Here is a 7,712-nt window from a genome sequence, read left to right as displayed (position 1 = left end):
CTTGTTTTCATGTTTCATACATTTGCTCTAAACATTATTCTGAAAGACATGTCTGCTCCTCACAAACAATGTACGTACTACTTGTGGTTGTGGTACTTGATATCATGATACTTTTCTCTTTTTAATAGCATGAGTTGTGTGCTGGTGAGCTGTGTGAAATGCAAGTGTGTGTATGTGCCATAAGCACGTGAGAAGTGTAAGCGAGATTTGATTGTCGAGTCAGAAGAGAGTCTATATATTCATGAGTCTGTCCTGTAATGAATTATCTTTCTTTTATCAATCAAATTGATTAAACCGTAAGCAATGTAGACATGAGGATTCTCAATGTTACTATGGTATCAGACTCGGAAATAAATTTCTGAGGGTACCGATCCTAGCATGTGATTCTTCACCATCACCACCATTACTTCATCTTCAACAATCTCCATTACCATTGATTCATCATCTTCTGCTGCTGCAACTGTAGATCGAAATTTGAAGGCCGATTTCAATAATTCATCTCAGATTTGAGGCTAATTCGACTCAACGGTGCGTTTTATCTACATCTACAGCAACTGTTGGTATTTTTCTTCATCCACTTCCATTAATGGTTTTTTATGGTACGAATTAGGGTTTTGATTTGGTTGATACCTTTGCTACGTCAACAAACAGAATTAAGCATGTATTTCATATCTAAATTTCAATTTTAGGGTTTGAGCTCTTGGCTTTTTCAATTTCCTGTGTGGTGTTTGGATTGAAATCTCTTACCTCATCAACTACAATTGAGTCTCTGTTGGTAGTCTCCAAATTCATCTTTAGATTACTTTAGATTTGATCTCATGTGTTCAATTTCTACATCACTAGCTCAACAACAGACAATTCTTTCTTCAATTTTTTTTTCATCATAACTAGTTTGTGGAATCATCAACTCCTACTTGTGTTGATACCTGGCGCTTTTAAGTCTGAGCATGCCTATCTCCTCTACTTGTACTTTCGAAAAGACTCTCAACTTTTGGTTCATGGTAATAATGTTGTGAGATGCTGTTTACAGAATTACTAGTACACATTTTTTTGTCCTGCATCTTCATTTCCTGTTATCTACACCAACAACCTATCTACTATTACTGCTGCTACTACAACATCTTTTCCAATCCGATGAGTGATTCTTCTTCATATCTCTTTTGTTAATATTGAATTATCACTGTCACTTTTTCTGCACCAACAACTTCAGCTGCTGCTGCCAGGTAATCAAAGGATACTAATATGGTTGAAGCCTTTGCTTCTTTCACAGTGCACTGCTGCAAAAACTGCCTAAGGGGAATAAAAGTATGACTTTGTCTATTTTCTTTATGATGCTCATGGTGCTGGCTAGTGTTAATGTACATCAGCTGAGCTGTCTGTTGCTCTTAGTGGTGTCCAAGCATGGATGCGTCCAGGTCTTCATCTACAGTTCCAGGGAGTGAATGACTTATTCCAATCTCAGAGGCTACTGCTTCTCATTTTGGTGTTGAACTACAATCTTCACAGTTGCATGAGTTGGTTTTCACTGTATGTTTTCACTGCAACATTGTATATTTCCTGTGCTTGGATTTCTGCTTCAGCTGAAACTCTTCTGGTAATATTGCTAAGCAAGTGAGTGTGATTGCAACTTCGAATGAGCTTTCTTCGCTTAAATCTGGTGGGAGTGTTCTACTGGAGCTATTGTAGTAAGTGATTAATTCTTTATTCTGACCTAGTGACACATCCACTGCTACTTCCTGGTATGTCCTGGTATTTGTCTTTCTCCAGACTCATCTACTGCATCACCTGTGCTTGTTGCCTCAAATGTTGTCAGTTCAAATTTGGTATGCTTTATGTGCGCATCAAGTGCTTTGGGTTTTCGACATCAGTTGGAGTCACTCAATTATAGTACAAATGAAAGTCTAAATACTTCTTGTGAATGTGTGTGTCTAAGCATGTGTAACGGTTGGTGAGCTGAGTTCCTTGTCCAATCATCCAACCTACTTCTCGCTATATTATATGTTTTATCTTTTTCTGGTGCTTAGAGATCCGCTTCACCTGCGACAGTGCTACTGTTCACATTATCACATTTCTGCAACTACTGTTGATGCTTGTGCACCTCCACAATTACTCTTGTACCATCAGCTGGTGGTTCTTCTCTTCCACATGGTTTGTTTCTTTCCATTGCAGACTTTGGCAATTCTCATCATCAACTTCAGCATGAGTTGTGTGCTGGTGAGCTGTGTAGCAATATCAAGTTGTCTTTTTGCAGCCTACTTGAGATTGAGGGAGGGTAATAGCATGAGTTGTGTGCTGGTGAGCTGTGTGAAATGTAAGTGTGTGTGTATGTGCCATAAGCATGTGAGAAGTGTAAGCGAGATTTGATTGTCGAGAGAAGAGAGTCTATATATTCATGAGTCTGTCCTGTAATGAATTATCTTTCTTTTATCAATCAAATTGATTAAACCGTAAGCAATGTAGACATGAGGATTTTCAATGTTACTACTTTTAATGTCTCAACCCTCCTAAACAGGCTATTTGAAATCTGTTCGCAAGGAAACAGAGACGTTTTGGTATAATAGATTGTTCAATAGACTAGATGTGCACATAAAAGAGTAAATGCGAGTTTCATCCGTATCTCAACCACAGCATAAGAGCATTGATAAATTTATGTGTCGAGTCACAATCTGACAATATTCACATTACGAGACTAGTAAACTTAAGACGGTGGCGATGGTGATCATCCAGATTTGGTAGAAATCCGTAGAAATACTGATGCTGATTACTGATAGCAACTCAACTTTTCTTGGCCAGGTTAGATTAGAAGCTTAGAGCCAGTGGTTGACCTTTAAACGTTAATTTGGAACAGAATTCTGGGAGCTGCATGGATTTTTTTTTTTTTTTTGAAAAGTTTCTTCTTTGGGAAAGTCTAATTTACCTCCGGGTTAATTATTCTTATGACCCCTAGAAAACATGGGTCTTACTCTCTTGGTCATAGATACAAATTATTCTCATGACCTCGAAACAATTGTGAATATGGGAAAATATCGTTTGGTCCTTTTTTAGGTGGTTCCAAGTCAGTTTGGTCCTTTTTCTGGTCCTTTCGGAAATCACTTTTTCCATTTGGTCCATAATTATTTAAAAATATTAAATGGACCAAAATACCCTTCTGTGTTAATTCTTACTTATTTTTTGTAGCAGTTCATTCTGTCCGATGAACTCCGGAGTTCATTCCTTCAAATGAACACCTAATAAAACCTAAAAAATTATCTTTATGTTGTAAGGCTTTATCCCATGGATGTGCGGCCCAATATAGTGGCTATGGCTTTATTTCTATTGTATATAAAGAACTGTATCCATGTAACACATACTACCTCTAATGAATGGAATCTCTTTCTCTTGGTGTCTCTTCATCTTTCCCATCCACTGCAACACGTTATCATGCACGATGCTATACCGTAGATCTAGATTGGATCGGTTAATTCAATTTTTTTATTTTTCTACATGGATGATTTCGTCAAGCTAATGTTAAAATCGCTGGAACCAAATCAGATAAGTTGAATCTATTTTCTCCCATTTTTTTTCTCATTCCCCTGGTTTTTGATTTCGGCGTATCAATACAGTTATGACCTTGTATGTACATACTACCTATTAAATTAAATCTGTGGTGGAAGTTGATTTTATCGTATTGTTTATGCAATGATTTTCCTTATATCAATTGAATTGATGCAGAAGTTGATTTTATCATATGGTTTATGCACTGATTTTCCTTATATCAATTCAATTCAATTGGGTGATTACATTGCATAATATATTTTTGTATATTTCTGTTCTGATTGGTTAGAGGAGGAAGAGAATCTGGGGGAGTGGAGATAATCCTCCGAGAAGAGGAAGAATAACCTGTTCGTCTTCTGTTCTGGGAATTTCGTCGGTGGAGAAGATGAGAAGTCTGTCTGCCCGACCCAGCTGTCTGTCTGCCCGACCCAGCTGTCCACCCCTGTTTCGGGTCTGTCTACCCGACCCAGCTGTCTGCCCCTGTTTCGGGTCCGTCTACCCGACCCAGCTGTAACTGCATTGTTCCGGGTCCGTCTGCTAATCCATTGTAGCTGCACTGTTCCGACATCTTGGAATGTGCATGACCAAGTCCGTCACGGCTCTCTCTATGTGTGGATGGGACCAAAGATTGTCTGGAGGTATGTAACTATTGCGAGTTTTAACTTTGAATACTTGCCGGGCTAATTTGGTTGTTTTTAAAAAACATGCCTAGTTCTATTTTATTTTTATTTTATCTCGAGATAAACCATATAAACGGTCAACTTAAACTATGATTGTTGATCTCAATCATTAAGAATTTTGGTCTTAATGCTATTTTGTTCTATTAAATATGATATTGGTTATGGTTGAATGATGTTTTTTTTTCAATTGGTTGTACCAACTCAATTCCAATGTATTCATTTGGGGCTTAGAAGTACTTGAGCACCATTATTGGATACTTGATATTTTCTCAAAAATTTGAATGTTCCGTGGAATGTATCCACTTGCTCGACTATTAATCTTTCAGTAGTTTCAAAACATACATTCAAATAAAATCACATGTATTCTAATTTTTGTGGAAGAGCTCACAAAAGATGATATGAGTCGTAAAATTTTCATTTATCTACTTCATCCATAATACTAACGAACCGGTATATGTTGAAGTATGACAACAAGAGAATTATCTTTAGTAATATATTCAACCTAAAGTAAGTGGTTGACATGTGTAGTGAGATTCTCTTGGCCTATTGAGATAAAGAAATTTCTCAAATTAATCTAAATGTAGCAAAATTAAAAATGGAAAGAACCCCAAAGTAATGAGGGTTAGACGTACCAACTCATATAAAGCATGTGAAAAGGGACATATATATCATGAGACAAAAATATATTTTTTCCCCAGCAGTAATGACACCAAAGTATAGGTATCAATTGAACATGGGATCAGCTAAAATGTAATTCTAGCTCCCATCATAACAAAAGAGTTGGAAATGCACCTGTTCATAGGTGTTGGTATATACAATGTAATGTGTATGTGTATCATAGTAACAACCAATTTTCACATCAACTTTAATGGAAACAAGAACTTTGCCTGGCCAATTCCCTATCTTATCGAGCGCAGCACTGCTCATTTTTTTTTTTCAAGATAGAACAAAGACGTCGCAAAATCTCTAGATATAACAAGAGATAATTACACCTTGTTAAATTTCCAAGTAACCCGTGCAAACATGTGGAACATCAAAATGATGAGAATGTAACTGATTGCATCTTTTATAGTCTCTAATATATTTGGAAGGAAATATATTTTAGAGAAATCAATGAGTCAATCTAGTGCAATGTAATTCACAATAATCGACGATGAAATGTTGGAAACTGACTCATACAAGCTTTGGGCATAACCATAAAGAAACATTGGTTGTGACATGATGATTGTTTTGAAAGAACTCATATAAATATCACTTTATTTGAGTGAACGAAAATGGGAAAAAGATTGACATAATGCAAAGTGACGGCATATCTCTCACTAAGTGTTTTCTAAATTACTAGATGCACAACCCCCCTTATGCTTTTTGCTTTTAGGTAAGAAAGCATATCACTCATTTTTACAAAGTCTTCAGTAAAATAGGATCGAGACCATCCTAAGATGCAAATGGTAAAAATTCCATATTACAAAGAAAACAAGGTGAAATTTAGAAAAATATTCATGCAAAATGCGGACCATTAAAGTGACTGATGGATCTGGTGAATATTTTGACATTTTGGACTAGTCATAGTTCCCAAGAAATTTGCGTTTGAAAACTTCTAGCGCATATTACACAATGCAAAGTGCAAAGGCTAACCACCCTTGTTAATGCTACAGAATTTACATCAAAAGGACTTGATGAATATTGCATGTTTAATAGGATCAATATAGAGCATCTTATACCCAATGGTCTCGCAGAGGCTACCATCAAAGGTTACAGATGGTGTCTAAGGAATAGGTTATGCGTACCAACCTACCTTTTATTGCTTTGGGGATATGCAATATTATACGCATCTTTACTTAATTCGTTTTAGAACCCAATATTAGTCAACCTTTTCTGCATACCAGTTGGTCACTGAATTTAAGCCTGACATTTGTGTTCTTACGCTTTTTTGGTTGCACTACATATGTGCCATTACGAGTCCACATCGTACTATGATGGGTCACGAAAATGATTAAGTAATTTTGTTGGATATTTACTCTCAACAATTATCCGCATTTTAAAACCTTTGGCAGGAGATCCCTTACTGCCAGATTTGCAGGTTATCACTTTAATGAGACAGTCTTCCCGTCGTTAGGAGAGATAAGAAAAAGTATTTTCTAAGGGAACGACATGAATTTTCGTGGTGTGTTCCCACTGCGTCTCATATTGATTCTTGTAGTCCACAAATGTAAATGTGAAGTGACAAAGAATAATCAATTTTCAGAATGTACACTGATGTCGCTAAAGTGACAAGATCACACATACCAGCTGCAAGTATTCCTGCAAGGCTAGAAATCCTCAGTATGGGCTACACCATAGACTAATGTGTTACAACTACACTTGGTGGAAGTGTAGTTGAGGTCGTGGCTCCATAAAGGAAGATGGAGAGACCACCAGGTTCGATCAATGCTCACCTAAAAAGGAAGTAGATGAGTAAGGAACAACCTAATTTGTATCATTAGTAAAATCATCTCATTTGATTGTATCTGACTATGTCCATGAATCAGCACTGGAGGACGCTCCGAAGTTTTCAATGATTCTAGAGAACAATGAAATCCTGACGGATTATGAGAATGCACATGAGTCAATCGAAGGATCATGCATGCACAGTGATGATATAATCCATAAATAGTTGACCTAGAAGTAGAGCACAATGAGATCGAACCATGCTTTATTTTGATTAATTTCAAATAAATAACATATTTGGCCCACACAATCCAGGTAGAACTTAGTTCTTTGGAAAATATACGGGTATTTGGTGTGGTAGTGCTAACCAACCAAGTGTAAAGCCTATTGGACATACATAATTAATTTGTCATAAAGCATAATGAGAAGAAAGTAGTCTTAAAGTACAAAGACTCACCTTGTGGCGTGAGGTTTCTCACAAAGCCCTGGAATTGCTCTCTTGTAATGAACGTTATAGAGTTCCGCTACTTAGTTAGCTTGGTAATTTTAAAAGGACTTGAAATGCAGCATATGTATGTGGTTATTACGTATCTCTGAAAGAATCAAGAGATAGAAGATATTTACAAAAGTACTTGATAGACTTTTGTTTCCCAAATCAAATGACTCTAAACCACAGAGTGTGTTTATAGTTAGATAGAACACTCACTTATAGATTCAAGCAATCAGGCGGATGTGGTATACCCATTTAAGTGGCTATTTGATTTGGAGGGGATAGAAAAGTAAGTTATTTTTCCATGCGTATTCATAAGAAAGTTCTTGATTTGGAATTGTAGCTATTTGTGTTGATGGTACAGACATGATGTGTACTCTTAATGTAATAAGAGACCTTAAAAGTTATTTAAAATCCGAATTTGAGATGAAAAATCTAGGGAAAGCTCGATCGAATACTGAGCTTGTGGTATATTATTCCACCAGTTTGCATATGTCTAAAGTTGTCAGGCAATTTAACAAAGAGATTCAAATGTAAGTAAGTAACCATTTCGTCCAAAGGAATATGACGAAGATGTGTTG

At 36.5% G+C, this 7,712-nt stretch overlaps 1 long non-coding RNA gene across 1 annotated transcript; it reads left to right on the top strand.

Moving 5' to 3' along the window:
* The first annotated feature begins 209 nt into the window (after positions 1-209).
* LOC113301445 lies at positions 210-2,459 on the top strand. Its single transcript, XR_003336320.1, has 2 exons — positions 210-560; positions 1,271-2,459. It is a non-coding gene; the product is annotated as an uncharacterized LOC113301445 (long non-coding RNA).
* Positions 2,460-7,712: the final 5,253 nt, after the last annotated feature.

This window comes from Papaver somniferum, chromosome 8 (assembly GCF_003573695.1).
Source record: "Papaver somniferum cultivar HN1 chromosome 8, ASM357369v1, whole genome shotgun sequence".
Lineage (NCBI taxonomy): Eukaryota > Viridiplantae > Streptophyta > Magnoliopsida > Ranunculales > Papaveraceae > Papaver > Papaver somniferum.
Note: the sequence above shows the minus strand (reverse complement) of the source record. Positions and strands in the feature narration are given on the sequence as shown.